The 25,361-nt window shown below is 40.5% G+C and overlaps 1 protein-coding gene and 2 long non-coding RNA genes across 3 annotated transcripts in view; 2 read left to right on the top strand and 1 right to left on the bottom strand.

Moving 5' to 3' along the window:
- The window catches only part of CCDC102B (coiled-coil domain containing 102B), a 357,030-nt gene that overhangs the window by 93,262 nt on the left and 238,407 nt on the right, over positions 1–25,361 (bottom strand). The window lies entirely within an intron of this gene.
- The window catches only part of LOC123365117, a 59,080-nt gene that overhangs the window by 27,901 nt on the left and 5,818 nt on the right, over positions 1–25,361 (top strand). The window lies entirely within an intron of this gene.
- LOC123365116 lies at positions 9,654–11,822 on the top strand. Its single transcript, XR_006577434.1, has 3 exons — positions 9,654–10,175; positions 11,191–11,294; positions 11,598–11,822. It is a non-coding gene; the product is annotated as an uncharacterized LOC123365116 (long non-coding RNA).

Here is a 25,361-nt window from a genome sequence, read left to right as displayed (position 1 = left end):
AAGAGGACAGGTCTCTGATACAGGCAGACGTGGATCGCTACACAAGCTGGGCATTAGCAAACAGTGTGTGTTTTAATACAGCTAAATGTAAATGTATATGTCTAGGAATAAATAATGCAGGTCATTCTTATAGTATGGGGGACTTTATCCTGGGAAATAGTGACTCTAAAAAAGATTTGGGGTATGGTGGATAATGAGTTGAACATGACTGCCCCTCTAGTCCACAGCCTGAGCAATGAGGAAAATGCAATAGTTAGATGCATAAACAAACAGAAGATTCCAGAGGCGATCCTGGCAATTACAGGCTGATGAGCCTAATTTCAGTAAAGGAAACTAAGGGTATGGCTACACTTACGGTTTGCAGCGCTGGTCATCCAGCTGTGTAGGAGCAGCGCTGGTGTGTGGCCACACTCACAGCTACCAGCGCTGGTGTGTGGCCACATTTGGAGCATTTGCAGCGCTGTTGGGAGTGCTGCATTATGGGCAGCTATCCCAGCATTCAAGTGCACCAACGTGCTTTTCAAAAGAGGGGGGTGGAGGGTGGTGTACTGTGACAGGGAGCGGGGAAGATAGAGAGAGTGGATTTTTGGAGCCAACACTGAGTGTTAGCTTCCTGGATTGGAAAAATCACAAAATGTTCATGAGCCCTTAGTCTTAACTCTAATTGCAAACAGCCTGCCTGTTTGCTGTGATCAGTGTTTGTTTTTTTAGATAAGCAGTTCAACGGAGCGATCGGCTCCGTTCTGTTTCATTCACTCTTCCTGCCTGCCTCTCATTTGATCGTTCACAGCCAGGTATAGATAGCTCCTGTTTGCTGTGATCAGTGTTTGTTTTTTTAGATAAGCAGTTCAAACGCTCCGTTCTGTTTCATTCACTCTCCCTCCCTGCCTGCCTCTCATTTGATTGTTTACAGCCAGGTACAGAACGGAGCTCCGATCGGAGCTCGTTCACAACAAAACAAAGAAAGGCTGCATAACAAAACAAAGAGAGTAATTTATAAAAGCATTCTGGGATACACCTTATTCCCTGGAGGCCAATCACAGCGCTGGTGTGTGGCCACACTTGATGACCAGCGCTGCAGCACCAGCGCTGGAATCCTTATTCCCCATGCTGAGTGAGGTGTACGGCCAGCGCTGCAGCCAGGGAGTTGCAGCGCTGGAAGTGCCCTGCAGGTGTGGCCACTTACTAATTGCAGCGCTGGTGGAGGCTTTCCAGCGCTGCAAATCGCCAGTGTAGCCATACCCTAAGTAGCCATGGGATAAGAGGGAAGGTTCTCACATGGATCAGTAATTGGTTGAAAAATAGAAAATGAAGGGTAGTAATGAGTGGTCAGTTTTCACAATGGCGAGAGGTGAACAGCAAGGTATCCCCAAGGATGGTACTTGGGGCTGTGCTGTTTAGCATATTCATTAATTACCTGGAAAAGGGAAGCGGCAAAATTTGCAGATGATACAAATTTATTCAAGATAGTTAAATCCAAAGCAGATTGCAAGGAATCATAGAGGGATCTTGCAAAACTGCATGACTGAGTGACAAGATGGCAGGTGAAATTCAATGTTGAAAAGCACAAAGTAATGCACATTGGAAAAATAATCCCAACTATTCATATTAGCTGTTACCATTCAACAAAGATCTTGGAATCATCACGGATAGTTCTCTGAAACTTCTACAATGTACTGCATCAGTCAAAAAGCTAACAGTATGTTAGGCACTATCAGGCAAGAGAAAAAAAAATCTGACAAAGTAATTTAATGCCCCTGTATAAATACATGATGTGCCCACACCTTGAACAATGTACCCATTTCTGGCCACTCCATCCCAAAAAGGATATAGTGGAACTGGAAAAGTTTCAGAGAAGGGCAACAACGGTGATCAAAGGTATGGAATGACTTCCATATGAAGAGAGACTAAAAAAAGATTATTCAGCTATTCAGCTCGGGAAAAAAAAAACAAGTAATGGGGGATATGATAGAGGTCTATAAAATCATGAATGGTATGGAAAAAGTGAATAGACAAGTGTTATTTACCCTTTCCCATAATACATAAACCACTGCTCACCTGATGAAGTTAATAAGCAGCAGGTTTAATACAAACAAGAGAAAGTACTTTTTCCACCCAACTAACAAGTGGAACTCATTACTATGGGATGTTGTGATAGCCAAATGTATATCTTGGTTTTAAAAAATGGTATACATTCAGGGGCGGCTCTAGCCATTTTGCCACCCCAAGCACGGCGGCACGTCACGGGGGGGGGGCGCTCTGCCGGTCTGCTGGTTCCACGGCTTCGGTGGAGCATCCGCAGGCACGCCTGCGGGAGGTCCACCGGAGCCGCCTGCCGCCCTCCCGGCGACAGGCAGAGCGCCCCCCACGGCATGCCGCCCCAAGCACGTGCTTGGCGTGCTGGGGCCTGGAGCCACCCCGTATACATTCATGGAGGACACGTCAATCAATGACAACTTGCATTGAGCTCCCATGCTCAGGGAGACCCAAAATCTCTGATTGCTAGAAGCCAGGAGTTGAAGACAGGTGGATCACTCCATAATTGCCTTGTTCTGTACCCTTCCCCTGAAGCATGGATCATTGTCTGAGACAGGATACTGGACAAGATGGACCATGGTCTGACTCAGTATGGCAGCTCTTGTCTTTGTATGAGTAGAGAGGTTATTTTACCTCCGTATTTGGCACTGGTTGTTGCAGGAATATTGCGTCCAGTTCTGGTGTTCCAATTCAAGAAGGATATTGATAAATTGGAGACGGTTCCTGGAAAAGCCATGAGAATGATTAAAAGATTGGGGAAAATACCTTATACTGCTGGACTCAAAGAGCTCTGTTTAGCTTAACAAAGAAGGTTAAGCAATAACTGGATTACAGTCTGTAAGCACTCATATGGGGAACAAGTATTTGGCAATGGGCTTTTCCATCTAGCAGACAAAGTATAACACTACAGTTTGAAGTGGAAGCTAGACAAATTCAGACTGGAAATAAGGTGTAAATTTTTAATACAGTAATTTACCATTGGAAAAAACTTATCAAAGGGTAGTGGTGGATTCTCCTTTACTGACAATTTTAAAATCAAGGCTTTGGCTACACTTACACTTCAAAGCGCTGCCGCGGCAGCGCTTTGAAGCGCTAAGTGTAGTCAAAGCGCCAGCGCTGGGAGAAACCTCTCCTAGTGCTGTCCGTACTCCACCTCCCTGTGGGGAATAACGGACAGTGCTGGGAGCCGCGCTCCCAGCGCTGGGGCTTTGACTACACTGGCGCTTTGCAGCGCCGCAATTTGCAGCACTGGAGAGGGTGTGTTTTCACACCCTACTGCAGCGCTGCAAATTTGTAAGTGTAGCCAAGCCCCAAGATTGGATTTTTTCCCCTAAAAGATATGCTCTAGGAACTATGTTGGCAAAATTCTAAAGGTCTGTATTATACCACAGGTCAAACTAAATGTTCACAATTGTCGCAACTGCTCTTGGAATCTGTTAATCAATCCCAGCAGCCAGAGATATTTGGACTCTGCCTCTCTTCCTGCAAACATTGGGGAATCCCTAACCGTCCAATTAAGCCAAGCATAAGGTTATGTTGTGCTTTTGGAGTGACACAAAGCAGCCAAGTAACCAGTCCTTCATGCATAGGCTGAAAGGACTACTGGAGACTTGGGATATTTCTCAAAAATAATATACACTTTCCATCTTGGTTAAGACTGGTTGCTCAGCAGCCAAGCTGTCAGGTTCAAACAACCTTGGCTGGGATGTGGAAGTAGGCTGGGAAATGGAAGATCCTGTCTTACTGCCAATCCCTCTTCCAATCTGTGAGTTTACTAAATATTGCCTTCTGAGCCATTTTGGGATGAGAATGACCATCACCTTTCCTTTTTTGATGTTCTAAATTATTCTTCCTAGTAGTGGAAGGGAATGGGAGGGAACGGCCTAAAGAATAAATTGTGTCTTCTATCAGCCACTATATTTGTTGCCAGTGATCTTTACTGTATTCTACTTGTGAAGAGCCTTATTTTCACTGGATGTGTACTGGTCCATAGCTAATGGGAGTGTGAAATGAAAAAAAAAAGTGGTAGTACTATAGCTCACTATATAATGGTCACATGCATTAACAGGCAAGAGAACGCTATTAATGTTTGTCACACAGAGTTAGTCTGGGAGTCATTGTTTTCATGAGAAAAGTATGGCCATCAGTAACAGTCTGCCAGCAGGGATTGATAGACATAACAAATGTGGCCTAAGATGACACGCATACGTAGTAACACCTGGAAGAAACCTATTTTCTCCAAGGGACCAAAAAGAACATTTGGTAATGTACAATAATAATAATTAAGAGGAATGAATAGTATCTATTTTCATGAGATGACAATGACCATATTGCTTACAAATGGGTAAGAGAAAAGGAGGCATTACGGAGCAATCTTCAGTTACCCCCAACAAAAATAGAGAGAAAAGAAAAGGAGAAAAAGAAAAACGCCTGTATGATGTTGAGATTTAAGTAAGGATAGCCTCCTCAACATTTAAAGTGTTCTCAAAAGCAGTGTTTAGCGCTTCAGTGTGCAGCTGTGAAACTTACTGGACTGTAAATACACCTGAGATGTAAACAAGAATACAGGATGGATGCTTTAGAACATCTTCCCTTTGTAGAATGGCTCTTCATCCCATAGGATTTCAAAAGCACTTTACAAAACTAGATAGGTATGCACAACTGACAGAGCCATCTCTGGGATAAAGAATAGCAGGAAAACACCCCTGCACAACAATATGGGGAAAAGAAGGGACATGACCTTAATGTCCCTTAATGTCAACACAAAGCATATAAGGCTTAAGTTAAAAGATAGACCTAACTTCTTTCTCCTTCCCACCACTAACTTCCTTCATCACCGCTCCACAAATCTGCCCAACAGTTCCTAGTTAGATTTATCCTGCTCCCCAAATTTGCATGCAAGGTTTGTGGGTGCATTAGGGTGAGGGAAAGCAAAAGTTTCCTCCAGATAAAGAGTTTCTGGTGGTTTGAGTTAATAAGACTTTTAGTGAAAGCTATGAATATCTGCATGTGACATTGTACGCTGAGTATATCAAACAGCCAGTGCTTAATTTGTGTCCAGGCTTGCCAGGGTCGAGCCTCTGCACCTGTAAGTTTGGCAGTTCATGGACCCAGCACCTCTAGGCTTGCTGCATCAGTTATGAATATAAAACAATTGCTTGAGCCCCAGCAACATTGATTACAAATTAAGTTCTGGAAACAATACATTGTGTCTGCAGGTTCTCTGTATTATTCCCCATAAATTTGCATTCACTTTGGGACAGAAATGTCAGACCTGTGGAGAATCTCACTAACTACCATAACAATAAGTTTACAGTCACAAAAGCCACACACACAAAAAATGAGCCTTGTTAGCATAGTCCCTAAGAAATAATAAACCATATCACATCCAGATGGCTCAGTCACACTAAAGGAGTCAAGAGAATAAAGCTCAGTAAAAAACAGAGTAATTAAGAGCACGGCAGATACATGCACTATCTTTCCTGTTCATAACCTCTGAAATCCCTGAAGTTATAGAATGAATTTCTCAGCAGTTACAGATAAATGGGTGAAAGCTGACTTCTACTTCATTTATGTATGTATGGAGCATATATCTTAATTCCTTAATAAATCTATTCCACAGCTGGAAAGAAAAAGAAGAGCTTGATCATATATTTTCAGGAAGATATCTGTAGCATTGCACACATTTATACTGGCTTGTAAGAGGATGGGGCTCTCTTCCCTTGCACTCCCTTAGTAAACAATCCTCACACACTCCAATAGCAAGTTTAATGCTACATGTCTTATTTACAAGATGCTATTAAGTGCTAGTTTCCCACAAGACTTTTTACCTTCTCCTCCCCACCCCAAAAAACACACCACCTGAGAAACTCTCACCTCCCCGGAACTCCTAGCCTTCCTTTCTCTCTTTTAATTTCTTCCAGATAATGAGATGAATCACCTTGTTAATTGTTTAAACATCCAGTACTTAACCAATTATCTCCTCAATTTGGCCCATGTGGGGATGCTTGCAAAGAGCACAGAGTGATGAGTCATCCACACATGGCCACAATGACACAAGTGTAAGAAAGAAAAGAATTTAAGAACAGGGAAAAAACCAAGGCATCCTGAACAGTCTAGAGTTAGAGAGGCAGAACCTGAGGAAGTGTTAATTGTCATAGCTTCACTGATTTCAATGAGCCCATGCTAATTTATACCAGCTGAGGATCATCCCCAGAGTCTTAAATGAAACTCCCCTTTCTTGAAATTAAAAGAAAGATTAGAGAAGCAGAACTCAGCATTCTTCAAAGAATTTGAAATGGGTATTTCTAGGATAATATAAATCTCTATGACAAGCTATTACTATATCTAGTGGTAGTTTTAGTTTGATTAGTAATTATTTGTTTAATGAATTATTTTGCAGTACTTTCTGTGTGCATGAACTTTTCTTTCAGTTATGAATATGTTCATCTCTTGCTTTCATAATCTCTATTTTTGGGGATATAGTTCTTCATATTTTATGCTGTATATGTTGGTAATGTTTTCTTATTTTGTGTCTGTTCTTCATGACCATACTTAAGAAAAGAAGGAAGCAATTTAATGGCAATACCCTTTAAAATATGCTCCAATTTAATAAGTAAACAACCATAAACACTAGATATAAACAAAATAAATATTATTTGATGCTACCATGATTTGTTAAATTGTCCCATAAAGTTTGATCCTTGAGTGAGTCTGTATGATGACCATTTATATCATTAATATTGCCACTGTTAGATAACTGCTGCAACACATCTTATACAAAGTATGTCATGTAAGTTACAAGTGGAAAAGTTACAATCTATCAAATATAATTATCCTGTTTGTGTGCATGTCATCTTTGCATCTAAAGTTATCAATATTGACTATGTACCAGTATTTCAAATGTATTTGTTCCTAGTTTACATCCAGTCTAGCCACCACATTGTGAATGGACCATTCAAGTTGATGGCCCATTAAAGAACATTTAACTCTCACAATGGGCTATAGAAAAAGCTTGTCCCTCCCCTGTGAGCCTTCCCATGGACACCATAACCAGATTATGGGTAATGGCTGCTCCTATGAGTCATCAAGCCATGTAAGGGCATGTGACTTGCTCATGTGACCCTGGACTCCATCTTGTGCCTGTCATTTTTCACAAACTGAGGCTGAGATCTTTGTTTTGGACAGTGAAATTCCCTCTACATTGGAGAACATATAAAAGACCTTGGAAGCATCTCCATTTTGACTCTTTCCTGCTCTGATCTCTAGACTTACACTAAAAGGAGCATACTGACTATGGACTGAGAACCTTCTATTCTTTTGGAAGTTATCAGAAACTTTACAAGCCAGCAGTCTGTAATATCACTGCTACAAACGTGATCCAAGAACTCTGCTAAGTACAGTTCCACTGCCCTTTACTCATACAATAAGGATAACAACATTTCATTCCCCCCTCCCCCGCATTCAAGTGATTTGTAACCCAACCCCAGCCAAAATCTATCACCTAGGCAACACAGCTCTGTTTGCTGGATACCTAGGTAGATTAGGTGTGAATGTAAATACAATCTGGTCCTGAAGCTTTTCCCCCAGCCCCCAGCTCGTCACTATCTGTCAGGGAGAGTTCATTTAGACTTTGCTTACAAATCGTAATTTGGCCAACATCACTGAATGAATGCACTGACATAGTCATAAAAACAAAAGCTGTATAAGAAATCTAGTATATGTTCATACTTTTCAAATCTATTATACTTTTTCAGATACATGTATTTTATCATACACTTTATACGCTTTTAAAGTATGTTTAATGTTTCAACTTCAATTCAAATTTCCAAACAATCACTAAATTGGCAACACTGCATGTAACAAATTCACCAAACTGGGGGGGGGGGCAGTGTTGGGGAAATTCAAGGGGGGCATAGGGAAATCGCTGTCTGCAATGATTGTATGTATTTGATTTGATTTCTTTGACCACTTTATCTCATTCCTCTTTCTTTTCTCTTATAAATAAACCTTTAGATATTAAAGAATTGGCAAAATGTGATTATTGGGTATGATCTGAATTATATACTGACCTTGCTATGTGGCTCATCTCTTGAGATTAGAGGACCCCATATGTGATTAAATTGGTTTTCAGTAACCACTCATCATAGAGTCCAGTGTCTGGGTGGTGAAGCAAGGACTGAAACGCCTAAGGAGGCTTTGACTTCTTGTTAACCAGTATGGTGAGACAGAAGCTTACTTTTGTTACTGGCTTGGTATATCTTATGATAGAATAACCACCAGTTTGGGAATGAGTCTGCCCTAGTTCTCAGGGGTTTGTCCTGAATCTGGTATTCTCAGCTGTGACCTACTGAAGCACGGTCACACCTTGATGTGGTGGCGTCCATGTCTTCAGGTGCCTAGCTAATACTATACTACTATATTAGCCCCTTCCAGTATAAACAATCCCAAAATAATTTATAAATGTAACTAACTGATTAGTCTGTTAGATCTTCAAGACAAGGACATTGTGTGTGAGTCAGATAGTGTTTAATTATATAGCATATTTTGGGTACTACTGTAATACAAGTCATAAACAATGCTATAGAAACTATAGCAAGAGATCACTTCATGTTGATGCACCACGGAAGTGCAGTCACCTCCTGAGTGAAAAATGAATAGCAAGGGAGGAAAGGAAGAATAGTGAAGACTGAACTGAAACTGCAGCAGGAATTAGTTAGGCAGAATGTAATTACCCAGTTTGGAATAAGGCCAGGATACCACAAGCCAAATTCTGCCTTCGGTTATATCTATATAATCCCACTAAAATCAATGGCAGAAGTTGGCTCAAGCTGGTTAAATCCCTAGTGCAAGGGGACTTAATGACAGCGGTCAGGACCTTGGTTTTGTGCCTCTTCCATAGAAGGATTAATGTGCTTTTGCCATCAAACAATCAATACGCTATCTTTAAATAGCTGACTCTTGCAGAAATGCTTCCACTTTTCTAAATTCTAAGAAACTCAAATTGCCACAGTAAGTGGCTGAGGATATTGCCTGCCAGACTAGAACAAAATTCATCATATCACATCTGAAATACAACGTATTTGTGATTGACTCACAGTTTTAAAAAATACCAGGTGAGACGTAAACACCTGAGCCAAAGTCCATTAAAAGATGCATGCCACTGGTTCACTTCTGAACTCAGATACACCAGTTTAATTCCCACATCAGTCAAGACCATGCATCCAGCTCCCCCTTCTCCAGTGCATCAAGTACAACCTACTTGTGATCACTTTTAGGGCCCCTCATGGGTTAACCCAGTGCTATCTGCCTGTTATTAAGTCTGTGTCCCTGTAAGTGCAGTGTACAAACACTGTGTATGGAAGGAACTATGTTTAATTGTTTTAAAATCGATCTTCCACCAGTTCCCTTAAACTATTCCATATCATTATTTTTTTAAATTACATCTAGCTTTTATATAGCACTTTTAATCAGTAAACCACAAGGTGTTGATTCATCATTATCCCCATTTTACAGGTGGGGAAACAGAGGCACAGAGCAGTGAAATGACTTGTCCAAAGTCACACAGGAGGCCACCAGGGAGCAGAACCCAGATTTCTAAGGTCTAGTCTAATACTTTATCCACTGTCCTCCATAGTCTGCAATATCTTACTGTACGGGGAGACTTTGACAAACCAGTAAAGTGCCTGAAACCACTATGGCTTATTGTTAAAGATAGCCTAGTCAGCAAGCTGTTAAAAGCAAGTCTCAGCTTGACCAAGGCAGGAGGGGAGGGGGATTTAGGGTGCCACCGAAAGGGAAGCTTGACCCCCACATCCTTCCTGATAAGAACTGGGTTAAAAGTTGCTGATACATGTGTTTTCAAAGAGTAGGATATGTCCCAGGAATGTCTATTGAGGTCTCAAGGCGGCAAGTTCTAGAAAGACCCACACCTGGTTAATCAATAATCAGAAGGAACCTCTTTGCTTGAAACTGCTTACTTAACAAGGTTTCTTTAATTACTAATGTATAAATAAGGGGAAAAAGCTTGAGACAAGTGGGACTCATTTTGGGACTGGCCTCTCCCTCTGGATGCATCTTGTGTTTCCCAGCGGCAGACGGGCTGTCGCTGTATCACTCGAAAGCCACACTCAGCTTTGGTAATTATCAAAGGTTGGGGGTGTTTTACTAACTTGTTGTGGACGTGTGTAAGTGCTTGAGACTAGTAAAGTTTAGCTTTAAGTGAAAGCACCCTTGTGTTATCCTGTTTGTGCCTGCCATCTATCGGTTGGATGGCCGTGCCTCCCCTGATTTATTTCCTGACACCTTCTCGCACAGAGTAAAAGTTACCAAGAGCTTTGGGTTGAAAGAACCCCAGGTAACATTACCATTAGGAATGTTTTATGATATGTATCCAAAAATTTAATTTGGTTACATTATTCAATCACTCTCAGTATTACTGTACTTCCCAGGACCATCCTTTCTTGGTGTTTTCATCTTAAATCCTAGCCATTGTTTCTATCCTTCCTTTAGAAGGCTAATTGCTCAACAAAGAAGTGGGTAAGCAAGGCAAATTTAATTTGAGGGAAGAGAGGTGGCACCCTTCTCATGGAAAAATTAGTAAAACCAGGCATAATTTCTTGCATTTTTGAGACTCTTAGATGAAGATTTTAGATTAAAGAGAGTCCTCCAACCACAACAAAAAAACAACAAAGAAACAAGAACCACACACAAACGACTAAGCTACTATTTGGAATGCTAAAGTAACTAATCAGTGAAAAATTTGTCCACTAGGACACCACCTGTGTTCTAAAAATGCTTAACCTTAAAACTCACTCATGTATTACACACACACACAAAATATTTTTAAAAATGGATGATAGAAAATTGGAATGCTTGTTTACTGCCCTTGAATTTGGTCATTGGCAAAGATTACAAATCTCTTCCTTCCTCCCCCCCCCACATCACCCTCTGTCATGATTTTGTTATTTGTTCTGGGAAGTGGTACCTCCAAAAGGTGTTCAAGTGATATGTGGCGTAATTCCCTGAGGAATAAAAAACAGATTAATTTTTATTCAGAGAATAGCAATTATGTTTATTTAAAGGGAAATACTGACAATTTGTTATACTGACAGTTTAAAGCTAGGGATACATACGCTGATTAATTTGTATTAGCTCTTTGCTAAGGTCAGACCATGTGCTTGGAGCTGTATGTGATACTGAAGAAGGCATGGTCCCTGCCCAAAGAAGTTCATAGCTGAGAGGCCCAAACATACAAGGTACTGAAAGCCCTCAATTTCCATTGTTTAGCAGTCTCAGGCCCTAAATTATGAGCTCACAATATAAACACAACATCCTTGTATGTTTCCCTCCCTTTTATTGAATGTAACTCTTCACTTCCTTTGCATAAGCATAGGCAAACATGCACATTTTTCTTCCCTTGCAATAAGGGGATAGCCTCAAAGAATATCTGAGTATGGTTAGAGCTGGATAAATAATTCTAAAAATGTGTGTTAAATGATTTATTCCAAAAAAGACTGAAATGTGTTAAACCATTTTCATTAATATTCAATCTGCTCTAGATGGAAATCAACAGGGAAAGCAAGACAAAGGACCTTCCTTCTTCTTAGCAGATGTCTCCTTCTGTGGACTTAAATTGAGATTTGGATGCAATTTATTTCAATCTTCCATGTCCTGGTCACACAGAAGTATGCATTTCATCTCCATGTACATTTTAAAGTATGGAAGAAAAGTATCTTCCTGCATTACTGCTTCTGATTGTATTAAGAAAATTAATAGTTCTTATTTCTGCCACAATTCTGCATGTTTTTCTCCCTTGCTGTGAATAATAAAAACGTGTGTTTTATAGATGACATGGTCCTGTTTCGTCCTTACATCTCATGCAAACTCAGTTCTGTCTGGAAAATTAGGCCTGTAATAGGGGAGGGGAACTGAAACTTTCTGGCTCTACTTTCTGGCCTGATTCAGGTGATACCCATTGTTTTCTATGTTTACATTATGTCTACACTTCAATTAGACACTCACGCTGGCCTTGCAGGGCTCCAGCTAAGGCTGTTTAATTGCAATGTAGACATTTTGGGCTAAGGGTGCAGCCCAAGCTCTGGGACACTCCAGCCTGAGCCCAAATGTCTATAGCATAGTTAAACAGCCCTTTAGCTCGAGCCCGAGTCAGCTGCCATGGGCCAGCCACAGGAGTCTAACTTCAGTTTAGACATGCCCGATGTATCCCTATTTCTGACCTACAGAATTATTTGCTACAAATCAAATGTAATTTGTAGTGGTGCCTGAAACCTTCTTGTTTGTTTCTGAAAGTTTGGACATCTTCAGTTTTGACTTTACCCTGCTGATTATAGTCAAATAATTGGCCCGAGCAGCAGGGAAGGATCTCTTGGAACCTTTATTGCACCTAAAAATTTTTCTAAATCCCTGTAGGTGGGAAAGCAGAACAGATTGTTCTGAGAGTGAGAGGCTACATCGGCAATGTTTCCTTTTTGAAAGGATTAGTATGTGCTAGAGAGACCTTTGGTGCTACTGCATTTAGCTGTTCTTCTGCATGGTATACTTTGTTAGATTTCCTTAGCCTTTTTCAGTACACGATCAATGTGTTATATAGAAAGATGTTTGTGACATGGGACTAGGATGGTGTCTGTTCATTATTAGCACAAGTGACAAAACTTTTAAATCTGGCAGGCTTAGACTGCTCAACTACTTTTATAGACAGCCCAGTGCATTCACATGCTGTATTATTATACCCTAACCACCTATTGAAAAGAATTAGAGAAAACAGTGAGAAGAATGATAATCATATTCCCTCTATAGACGCTTCTGCCAAAAAAATAATAAATCTGTGTGGTTGCTTTCGATGATCATTCTAGTGGGCTTGTCACAGAATACTTCTAAGCAAAATATAGTATTATAGCTGGTACAAGCTAGAGTAATCACTCAGATACCATTCCATATGCTTCTTCCAAAGACCGGTATCATAAAATAAAAAACAACATACTTGAAATTCCAAAAAGTGGCAGATACAGGAAAGCAAAACTCTGAAACAAACAGTTATTGCCATTTTAAAATGGAAGTAAATGTCAAGTCACAAATACCTTTATTATGCTTTATGGCAGCACCAGTTCACCAATGGTGCAAATAAAGGTAACAGTGTAATCTTTTTTTTTTTTTTTAGTTTTAAAAACATGTATCTGTTATTTTCTTTCTTACATGCGTGTGTTTGGTTTTTTTTAAGATGGTTCCAGAGGCCAGGCCTAAAAATGCAGCAGTGATATGATTTGTTTTGCCTCCCTTCTTTCACATTCTAGACAACACTATTGGGACTATTTGTAATTTCCTTCCTCTTTGGGCTATTTTCACCCATAAAAGAACCAAAGAATCAGTGATTAATTTCTTTCTGCACCCACCTACATCTTAAAGGTGGTTAAAGAACATTGTTGTTGATTTTTTAATTAACATTGCTTAACAGGTCAGAACATAGGCAAACAGATTGATAGGTTCTGGCAAATGTGGTAGAACCTTGGCAAATCTCAAACTGGCAGTAAGGACATTTTCCTATGAATAAAAATACCCAATTTGAATCCCATCTCTGAATTTGATTAACTGTAGCAGGGCCTCCTGACAGACAGATGGATGAAAGTTCCTAGCTCTTGAAAAATAAATGCATTATCTGCTCCTCCAAAACCTTCTGTGCCTAGATAACCAATACTGAATTGTGAAAGAAAGAGCATAGAAAGCTCTGAAGAGTGCATGAATCTAAAACACTCTGGACTAGAGTTTTGTCCAAGTGAAGACTTTGAGTTCAGTTGTGATTTAAGAAAGTCACACAACAACTCAACCCTTCAACATGACATTTGAAAATACATCTTTTCACAGAAACAGGTAATCTTGTTAGCTGAAGTCTCTGGTATTGAGACAACAGCTTTGTTACTAGGGTCAGCATGGCTTAATGAAATAAACAGAACTGAGAGAGCTGTGTAAACTCTTCCAAGTTTGGTTAAAAAGGTTTATTGAATTTTTGTGCGAGAAGCACTCCTCAAGGATTTGAAGGCCTAAAAATGTTTGCATTCTGACAAACTCCAATTTCTCATAGCCCGATCTCATTGCTAACCGATAGGCAACATTCAAGCCCATTTGCATGGGTCCAATGCTTCTGTGGAATTAGCAGTGTAATTAGGTCTGAGGTCTGATGAGAATATTAACTCAGGAAAGCAAAATTTCCCCTTTTAAACCTGGGATATAATTATATAAATAAATAATTAGGAAGTATTCCCAATTACTAAGGTTATTACAATATAGGCCAGACTGAGGCAGACATGGGGGCGGGTGGAAATAGAAAAATAAAAATCCCTTGAGTTTTTCCTTTGGAAAACAACATTTGAGCATGTAATTAAAGCATGTATCATAATGCATATCAAAAGGCACCCAAATTAAGGTTGCACTGGCATTCCCTAACTTTTGAGTGCTTGACTTTGCAAACTAAAAATTCTTTTAACATAAGTGATGTATGTGTGTGTAATTTCTAAAGTATTTTTAAAAAACCCGAAAAATCAATAATTTCTCATGTGGAAACCAATTGACAGCAGGGTTGAAACATTTAGATCCTCAGTACAGACCTCTTCCACTTGAGCTAACTGCATAACTGATAGCCAGCAGAGATTGGCATTCTCTATGTGGACGAAGCACTAAAAGGGAAAGCGACAAATTTTGCCAGTGGGTTTCACAGAGTTGCTGACAGAAATATAGAGACTTGAGAATCTTGGATTCAATTACAGGTTCTGGAAGACAGTATGTTCTAATGGCTCTAGAGCCTTCTGTCCCATCCCACCCAGCCTGATCTTGTCCTGCCCACCCCAACCCCCTTTGGCTCTTTATCACAGTCTGCTCACCTAGCCAGTCCCAGTCTCCAACCCTCCAGGCTCCCCATCTAACTCCCATTCTTTCTTTCACTTCAGTTACCAGTTCCAGTTTGACTTCTTGAGCTCCTCACCTCAGTTTCCCTGCAGGCACTTTTCTCAACCAGTCCCTGTGGTTCTCCCCACCGCCCCATTCCTCATTTAATCCAAGTCTTCTTTTCCATTACCAGTGTTTTCTTTCCTTTCCTTCCCCTTTTGCCCACAGGCTCTCTGCCCCCATATCCTTGCTCAGCTAGTTCCAGTCTGCCTCCCATCTACTTCCTCTGTCTTCCCCATCCGCCCACCTTCCTGTTCTTGCAGCCTTTGCAATCAAATCAGGCAGATTCCATCTTCATGCTGCCTGCAGACCAGCAGGGGGAGCACTGAGAGCATACAGAAGAGAGTCTCCCTGCTCTTAATTCCTGTGCCCAGCAACACAGTGACCCCCAGAAGCCAGCAGCAGCAATTGCAGAGAAAGTCCCGCTTAAGCCCTGCAACCCAAGATAGGAGCATGCTCAATATAAACAGCATCTTCAGAGAATTTACCTGAGAAATTACCAGGGCATGTGTGAACTGAGATTTTTCAGATGCATATAACTTGACCAAATCTGTGTATTTTTTCCTACGAAAAGCAAATGCACTTCCTTGGCATAAGAGCAACCCCCCTGATTTCAAGCCCTTGCTCCAAAACACAGAGGTTCTAGAAGCTTCTCACTGAAGTGGTAAGACTATTGTTTTCTTTTGTTTTGTTTAACATGGGCAAACATCATATCCTTCCCCTATCTCATGCTCAGCTTTTCCAGGTATTCTTTCCCTAGTGGATTTTGCTGGGTTTTTTTGTATGTTTTCTGTAGCTGTTACAACAGCAAACAAAATGTGGGATCGATGCCACTGTTTAAAGGAAGTGTGAGTTGCAAATGTGTTTAACAAAAGTATTGTTATCCCGTTAGCACAGTAGGCCCCCAGAGCTTCTACTGTAGGCACTATAATAGTCTGAATGCACTCTACTGTGTCTGCTGCATTGCACACCATGCAATTCCAACAGAAATCACTAAAGACTGATGTCACTGCAGTGGTATTAATTATTTTTTAATTTAATTCCATGCTGGTCACATATCAACACATTAGCATAACAGTGATTTGGCCTTCACCAGAGCTAAGATGATTGAATTAACAAACATTAGATCTATATGTTTCCAGTCTAAAATGCCAATTAGACATTCACTCCAAGTATAATGTCTTCTTATTTTTCGTGTATGTTAAATTCTTCACATCTCACCACTTCGTCCTACTGTCATTTTGATTTGTTGATCTCTGCTAAATTATAAGGGGGGTAGGTTTATCTAATATCATGCTTATCAATCCTATCATCAGACTGAAGATGTCTTTTAAGACTCAGAACAAGACCATTATTAAGCATTGCTGTTGTCTAACTTTTTCTGTACTGTAAAGAAAAAGGAAATAGCAGCGAGTGAACAAAACCAAACTAATAAGGACAAAGTGAAGCCAAGTCTACCCCTCTCCAGGCTCCTTGGGGTTTTGGGAAACAACTAACCATGGAAACTCAAGCCAAGAGAAACTATTATCCTGTTCGGAGTAGTCCTTTCAGAGTTTCCCAGTATCTTTTCATATCACTACAAACTTAAAAACAAAACTATCTTGGGTGGTAAAAAAAAATAATCATGAAAAGTCTAGTTCTCATAATAAAATTCAAGTAAATTTCCAGCATGTAGCATACACTTCTTAGCTTGACTTTGATTAAATGATTTAAGGCTTTTTTCCCACTAGAGTTCATAATTCATAGAATTAAATTTGTTACAGTACCTCTTCTGGACGTGTTTCATGTCAGTTAATGCTACTATCTTGGCAGCTTTCCCTTGAGTTTCAGAGTAGCAGCCGTGTTAGTCTGTATCCGCAAAAAGAACAGGAGTACTTGTGGCACCTTAGAGACTAACACATTTATTTCAGCATGAGCTTTCGTGAGCTACAGCTCACTTCTTCGGATGCATAGAATGGAACACACAGACAGGAGATATTTATACATACAGAGAACATGAAAAGGTGGAAGTATGCATATCAACAGGAAGAGTCTAATCAATTGAGATGAGCTATCATCAGCAGGAGAAAAAAAACTTTTGAAGTGATAATTAAGCTGCTGCTGATAGCTCATCTCAATTGATTAGACTCTTCCTGTTGGTATGCATACTTCCACCTTTTCATGTTCTCTGTATGTGTAAATATCTCCTGTCTGTGTGTTCCATTCTATGCATCCGAAGAAGTGAGCTGTAGCTCACGAAAGCTCATGCTGAAATAAATGTGTTAGTCTCTAAGGTGCCACAAGTACTCCTGTTCTTTTTCCCTTGAGTTGTATCACATGTATGGGGCTTCCTAGAAACAAAATCTCATGGGAAGTGAGGGTTCGCAGCAGGAACTGGGGTTTCTCACTCAGTACTTCAACTCACAGCAAAAATGCAAAGCATCACCAGATATAAAAAGAAGTGGGGCAAGAAGAGATTTCTGAATCTCTCCATAAGGCTAGTTACCTATGGAAGGGACTCTTGTCTCCATGCATGCCTTGAAAGGATCTTTTCACTAGTGAAAAGCAACTAAGCAAGGCCTACTGGATATGCAATGTCTGGCAATAACATGTAGGAAGAAGAGGAAATCCCTCGAGTCAGATATGGAAAACCAATTTTGAGATGCTTATCTGAACCAACCCTTTTGAGATTCACTCATCATTACGCTCAGAGGAAAGATACCAGGCTACAGGACTGCAAAGCAACACTAAGTAGTTCATGCCTGATGACTAAACTATGATATTGTATATTTGTAAAGAGGAAAGAGCACAAACATTGTAACAAGAACTGAAAATATCATCTAAATTACAGTTGTATATAGAGTTTCTTCGCTTTGCAATGTCACTTTGCCTTTAAGTATGCATGTTTACAAATGGGATTTGTATGAGTTCTGAAGGAAGTTCTTTTGAAAATTCCAACCTAGACTAATGTTCATTATTTGAAACTATGGTGTACACTTTCCTATTATCAAAAGTTTTTTCCACAAAAAAGGTAATATCACAATATTTTAAAAACTACAGTAATGACAAGGAGATAGTGAATTGGTATTGTTACAGGTAAGTATTTGAAGCATTTTGTAACTCTTGAATTGGGTATGATTGAATTAGTCATTTTATTTCCAAGGAAAACAATATAGTACAGCCATCTTGGAAATAAAAATGACCTTTCAAAACAATGCCAGCTGCACAGATTAAGTTTCAGAAACTATTAATGAAAGAAATACATTGTAAACATCAATATATTAATTTAATTGTATGCCAATGAAACAAGTATAAACAAACATTTTCATTTGCATGGCTATTATCAGAGTTAGTTGGGAAGTAGTTATACCACCCTGTGAAAATTTTCAAGATTTCAAAGAAAAATTCCCATCTCAAATTGGGATGAAAAGTTGGGGAAAAAAATCAGACTGAAAAAGTTTTTAAAAGTTTGTGTAGGTCAACTGAAATATTCCATTTTGATAGTTTTGAAATGTGTTTTAATTTTGCTGTTATTAGCTTAAATTTCAAAATGAAAAGTTGGTTCAAACCTGAAACTTAGATTTTTTTTATAGCCCCATCCCCAGGGTATTTCAGCATGTCACATATATTAATGAAATTAGCCTCACAACACTCCTGAGAGGTAGGGAAATATTATTCCTAATCAAAATACGTCCATGGGGCGGTGGGGGTTGCCAAAAAATCAACATTTTCCATAGAGAACACTCCATTTTCCAACCAGTTCTAGTATACATAATCTACTAGGTTTGTTTGAGATAACGGAATTATTTATCAATATAAGGTGTTATTTCTTATGTATTGTGCAATGCACATACAATATTCCATTAAATATATTTTTAAGGAGGAACAAATATTTATATGAGCTCATTCCACCAATAATAGGAATCTCTTTCTACCTCTATGACAACTCCCCCCGCCCATGTTTAAGGGAATATTGTACATTTATTGAAGAATATGCAAGAAATAACACCTTATTGATAACAATTCCTTTTATCCCAAACAAACCTAGTAGATTATGTATACTAGAACTGGTTAGAACTGCTGCCAGATTTACTCATCATTTTCTGTACCTCCTATCTACTTTTTTTTCATTATTATAACAGAACAATTTTAATTGTTAACAAAAAACTGCAGAACTGAGAAAGTAGCAGAATGTCACGACCATCAGTATTCCCAGTGATTGCTTTGAGAGAAACAAAGTAATATTATTTATTTGTATTGCAGCAACACCCAGGAACCCCGGTCATGGACCAGTACCCATTGTCCTAGATCCTGTACTCAGAATTTCACATAGTGAAGTTAAATGATGTGTGCCTACCATCACACAGGGGTTTATTTGTTTTACTGAAGAATTCCAACAAAATTGAAGAAATAAAATACCTCTTATTTTAGGCAAACCAGTAAAGAGTTTATAATCAGCTCTGTAAAGACATTATCTTTTTTCTTTTCTTTTCTGAAGGCCCATATTGGTTTAACAATTCGTCCTAAGTACTACATTAAAATAATGAGTAAATCTGGCAGCAGCTGAGGTTGCTGCATTAATATATATAAATTAGATTTTTGGAGTATTAAAGGCAATGTCTAGTATGTTTTCAGATATCCTTTCAAAATCTGTTACAATACACTTCAGCTATAAATGAATTAAGTGCATGAGCAAAAAATAATGTAGATCATAAAATATATTTAAAAAAACAGCAGAGTCAGAGAGAATGAGAACTTTCCATTTTCATGTGGGCTCAAGAATAGAAATAATCATGATGAACATTTCACCTTGAATACATTGATAATGTCCTGCCAATAGAGCACAGAAAACAACAAACTGTTTTTGAAGTTGGTTAAAGATATTTTACTTATTGTGTCACAAACCCAATTATTTTGAGTACTGAATGCAGCAGTATATTAATCTAAATCTGAGTGTTCGGAATAAAAGAAGAAACCTAAATGCTAATATAATCTTCCTCAGACAGCACTTAACTAAAGAAAATCTTCATGCTTTTGCTAAATCATAGTTAAGCTGCTGCATTAGGAGAGAAAACATAAGTAACTGGAAATCTGATAATTTCTCTAAAAATACAGCACATATAATTCTTTTCCTCTTAAACAAGAAGATATTATTAATAATAAAAAATATTACATTTATGATTACCACACTAACAGTAGTGCACTAAGAGCAGCTCTCTAGACATTAGGGGAGCTCCTAAATCCTACACAGTATGAGCGGTTCCTTAACATGCTTCTTGGTATGACTTGCTTGGCAATATAGTTAGTTCCAGCCTACTGCTGGCAAGGATTATTTTCTTTGTTCTGCTGAATACCCTAAAAAAACCTAACTGTAGCTCCCAGTTATAAAGTACAACTGCCAGAGAAGGCTCTATGAGTTACAATGGTGAGCTGGGTGAGGGACTGACACCAAGGAAATAGAAATTTCCAATTTCTTCAAAGAATAGGTTTAAGATGGGTGGCTGCAGTGCAGGTTTCCTCTAAGGCACGCACCAACCTGTATGTTTTGTGAGGCCACTTTTAGAGTAAAAAGTTAGTTAGTTTTGTTCTTATGACTGTTCTCTCCTTACTTAACCCCTCTTTGTCACTTCTAACAGGAGCGCCAATTAGTTTTAATTAGGAGTGTGTGATTGTTATACCCTGTCTAACAGGAACTGGGCTGATATCAATTAATTTCAAATAATCAGCTAACCTGTCAGATGGCAGTGATGTTTGTGTTCCTAGTATCGACTGAGATCATGAGTGAAAGTTTTCATGTGCCACTGCCAAATTCCTAAACATACAGTTCCCAACAGAATTTATTTTATTTATAAAGATATTTTCTTGGACTCTTTGTTTTACCAGCTTTGTTTTTCCTCACTTCCCCCTCTCCTAGTATGTCAGTGATTGGCTCTGAAATCAAACAGGAATTGGATCAGTGGGCTGCATCCACTAATGCAAAAGTAACTCTTCTAACTTAAGGGCATGAGAGGTGTCTTGCTGTATTGGGTGTCTGCAACAAACAAAAGCAAAGTAATAAACTAAGAGTCTAATTCTAGAGACACTTGTTAATGGACATAGTACTTATCCTACGATCCTGACTAATAACAGCAAAAGTTGGATTATCAAATATTGCATCAAAATCTTGCCAGTCACCATCCTGACCACACACGAAGCTGTGTATTGGGGAATCTTATATATACTTACCTGGCATTTGCTATGCCAAAGGTATTATTTCCTCATTTTCAATTACCATCAAATTAATTCTTTCTAGGTGTCTCAAGCTGAGCATCTAAAAATTGGTTCATCCAAATTCACTAGTCACTTCTGAAAATACAGGTCCTCTCTCTCTATATATGTCTAGGATTATCTAAAAAGGCTGCTACATGGAAGAAATAGGAAATTCCACTACTAAATGTTAGGAACCGGCCTTCAGGCAGTATCATTATATCACATGGATGAAAAAGGAGGACTTTCTTTCCTGCTTCATGAGCTTCAGAAGGTGGCTGAAGATTCATTTTTCTCCATCACAAAACACTCAGGGAGAATGGGCACATCTACAGTATGATAAAAAAAATGCAACAGGGAGCCTCAGAGCTCGGGTCAGCTAACTCAAGCTCACAGGGCTCAGGCTGCAGGTCTAAAAATTGCAGTGTCAACATTCAGGCTCGGGCTGGAGCCCAAGCTCTGGACTCTCCCCACTCGCAGTCCCCACCCGCATCCAAACACCTACATTACAATTGTATAGCCTGCAGCCCAAGCCCCTTGAGGCCAAGTCAGTGACCCAGGCCAGCTGCAGCGATGCTGCGGGTCTTTTATTTCAGCATCAATGTACCCAACATGAGCAAGGAAATTATGTCACTTCAGCAGTGCAAGATACCTCTGTAGCATAAACCAATTATAATCATCACTTTTCTCAGATAAGGGATCTTCTTTTCCAGGTTGGTGGGAAAAAAATCTTGAAGTCAAGTTATTTTCAGAATGATTTTTTTTTAAACTGAAAGGTAATCAGGGCAAGGAGGAAAACACATTTGGTGCTAGTTGAAGTTTTTTTGGGATGGGGGGAGAGGAGGAAGCAAGTCCAATTAACAGCCCCTGAAATGGATATTTTGCAGCCAGCGTACAATTAACCATCAGCAATGATCTTGAATCTAAAGTAGTCTAAGGGTATGTCTACACTACAAAATTAGGTTGATTTTATAGAAGTCGATTTTTAGAAATCGATTTTATATAGTTGATTGTGTATGTCCCCACTAAGTGCATTAAGTCGGTGGAGTGCGTCCTCACTACCATGGCTAGCATCGACTCACAGAGTAGTGCACTGTGGGAAGCTATCCCACAGTTCCCGCAGTCTCTGCTGCCCATTGGAATTATGGGTGAAGCTCCCAATGCCTGATGGGGCAAAAATATTCTCGCGGGTGGTTTTGGGTACATGTCGTCACTCTCCCCTCCCTCCCTCCCTCCCTGAAAGCAACTGCAGACAATCATTCCGCACCTTTTTGCCTGGGTTACACATGCAGACGCCATAGCATGGTAAGCATGGAGCCTGCTGAGCTCACCGCTGCTGTTGCGAGCATTGTAAACACCTTGCGCATTATACTTCAGTATGTGAAGAACCTTGCTAAGAGACGGCAGCACGAGGATGATTGTGATCAGGACATGGACACAGATGTTCCTGAAAGCATGGGCTGTGACAATTGGGAAATCATGGCGGCAGTAGGGCTGGTTGATACAATGGAATGCCGATTCTGGGCTCGGCAAACAAGCACAGACTGGTGGGTCTGCATAGTGTTGCAGGTCTGGGATGATTCCCAGTGGCTGCGAAACTTTTGCATGTGTAAGGCCACTTTCCTGGAACTCTGTGAGTTGCTTTCCCCTGCCCTGAAGTGCAGGAATACCAAGATGAGAGCTGCCTTGACGGTTGAGAAGCAAGTGGTGATAGCCCTGTGGAAGCTTGCAACGCCTGACTGCTACCGATCAGTTGGGAATCAATTTGGAGTGGGAAAATCTACTGTGGGGACTGCTGTGATTCAAGTAGCTAATGCAATCACTGATTCTTGATGTTCTTCTATCAAGGGTAATGACTCTGGGAAATGTGCAGGTCACAGTGGATGGCTTTGCTGCAATGGGTTTCCCTAACTGTGGTGGGACGATAGATGGAACGCATATCCCTATCTTGGCACTGGACCACCTTGCCATCCAGTACATAAACCATGAAGGCTACTTCTCAATGGTGCTGCAAGCACTGGTGGATCACAAGGGACGTTTCACCAACATCAACGTGGGATGGCCGGGAAAGATGCATGACACTCGCATCTTTAGGAACTCTGGGCTGTTTGAGCAGCTGCAAGAAGGGACTTACTTCCCAGACTAGAAAGTTACTGTTGAGGATGTTGAAATGCCAGTAGTTATCTTCAGAGACCCAGCCTACCCCTTGCTCCCATGGCTCATGAAGCCATACACAGGCAGCCTGGACAGTAATAAGAAGCAGTTCAACTATAGGCTGAGCAAGTGCAGAATGGTTGTAGAATGTGCATTTGGACATTTAAAAGCTCGCTGGCGCTGTTTGCTGACTAGGTTAGATCTCAGCACAACCAATATTTCCATTGTTATTACTGCTTACTGTGTGCTCCATAATATCTGTGAGAGTAAGGGGGAGATGTTTATGGTGGGGTGGGAGGTTGAAGCAAATCGCCTGGCTGCCAATTTTGAACAGCCAGACACCAGGGCAATTAGAAGAGCACAGGTAGGCACTCTGCGCATCAGAGAGGCTTTGGAAACCAGTTTTATAACTGGCCAGGCTACAGTGTGACAGTTGTGTGTGTTTCTCCTTGATGCAAACCCACCACCTTTGTTGATTTTAGCTCCCTGTAAGCCAACCACCCTCCCCTCTTCGATCACAGCTGGCAAAGGAAATAAAGTCACTATTGTTTTGAAACCACGCATTCTTTCTTTATTAATTAAAAAAAGAGAGATAACTGATAAGTTATCCCTGGTAGGGTAGGGCGGAGGAGGGAAGGACAAGGCCATATTGCTTATTGTAGCCACACTACAAATCAAAACTGTTTGAATTACAACCTTCTGTTGCTTAGGCCATCCTCTGGATTGCAGTGGCTGGGTGCCTGGAGCCTTCTCCCCCCCCACATTCTTGGGCGTCTGGGTGAGGAGGATATGGAACTTGGGGAGGAGGACAGGTGGTTCTACAGTGGATGCAGTGGTGGTCTGTGCTCTTGTTGGCTTTCCTGCAGCTCCACCAGAAGCCTGAGCATGTCTGTCTGCTCCTCTATTAGCCTCAGCATTGCATGCTGCCTCTGCTCATCGCGCTCACTTAATGCTTTCCTGGACTCTGCCACTGAATGCCTCCATGCATTCAGCTGTGCCCTATCAGTGCGGGAGGACTGCATGAGCTTGGAAAACATGTCATTGCGAGTGCGTTTTTTTCGCCTTCTAATCTGTGATAACCTCAGGGATGAAGATGATAGGGGGAGCATAGAAACATTTACACCTGCGGGGGGATAAAAAGGGAGAGTAAAATGTAAGACGATACATTTCTGAGAACAAAAGAGAGACTCTTTCACAGTGAATCAAGCAAGTCACAGCAGACAGCACATGTGGTTTAGGTATAAGGTCACATTTTGCCTTTTATATTGAGCGCCCACTGGTATGGTGAAACATCACACACGGCTGGGCAACAGAATTCAGCTTCCAGGCAGCCAAAGTAAGCCAAAGGATATGCAGATTTGGCTTCTAACACCTTCATAAAATGTGGGAATGTTTTCAAACTGCAGCACCCTCCTTTCCCATAGCAAGCAATGCCAGTTGGGTTTGCCATTTAAAAGGAGGGGCTGCAGTTTTCCAGTGGATGTGCAGCATACACTTCCCCCCACTAATCCCCGTGGCTATTTGGGATGATCCTTTCACTCCTCCCCCTCTGTGTAGCTATTTGCGATGAGCCCTTCACGCCACCCCTTGAAGCGTGGCTATTCTCAGGGATGATCCCTTTTAGCCAATTGCAAACAGCCCGGCATGAATTGGGTCCTTTTACTGTTGCCTTCAACCAGGTGACCATGAATGATATCACTCTCCTGCGGCTAACACAGAAAGATATAGACCGAATGTTGCTTGAATGCGACCAAAACCCAGGACCATTCGCTGCTATGCTTTGTGCTGCAATGATTCCAGACTACTTGCTACTGGCTTGGCCTGGTAAAGTGTCCTACCGTGGAGGACATAATAAGGCTGCCCTCCCCAGAAACCTTCTGCAAAGGCTTTCAGAGTACCTCCAGGAGAGCTTCATGGAGATGTCCCTGGAGGATTCCCACTCCATCCCCAGACACATTAACAGACTTTTCCAGTAGCTGCATCCCAAG

This window comes from Mauremys mutica, chromosome 2 (genome assembly GCF_020497125.1).
Source record: "Mauremys mutica isolate MM-2020 ecotype Southern chromosome 2, ASM2049712v1, whole genome shotgun sequence".
NCBI classification, from domain to species: Eukaryota; Metazoa; Chordata; order Testudines; family Geoemydidae; genus Mauremys; species Mauremys mutica.
This window is presented reverse-complemented; position numbering and strand designations above follow the sequence as displayed.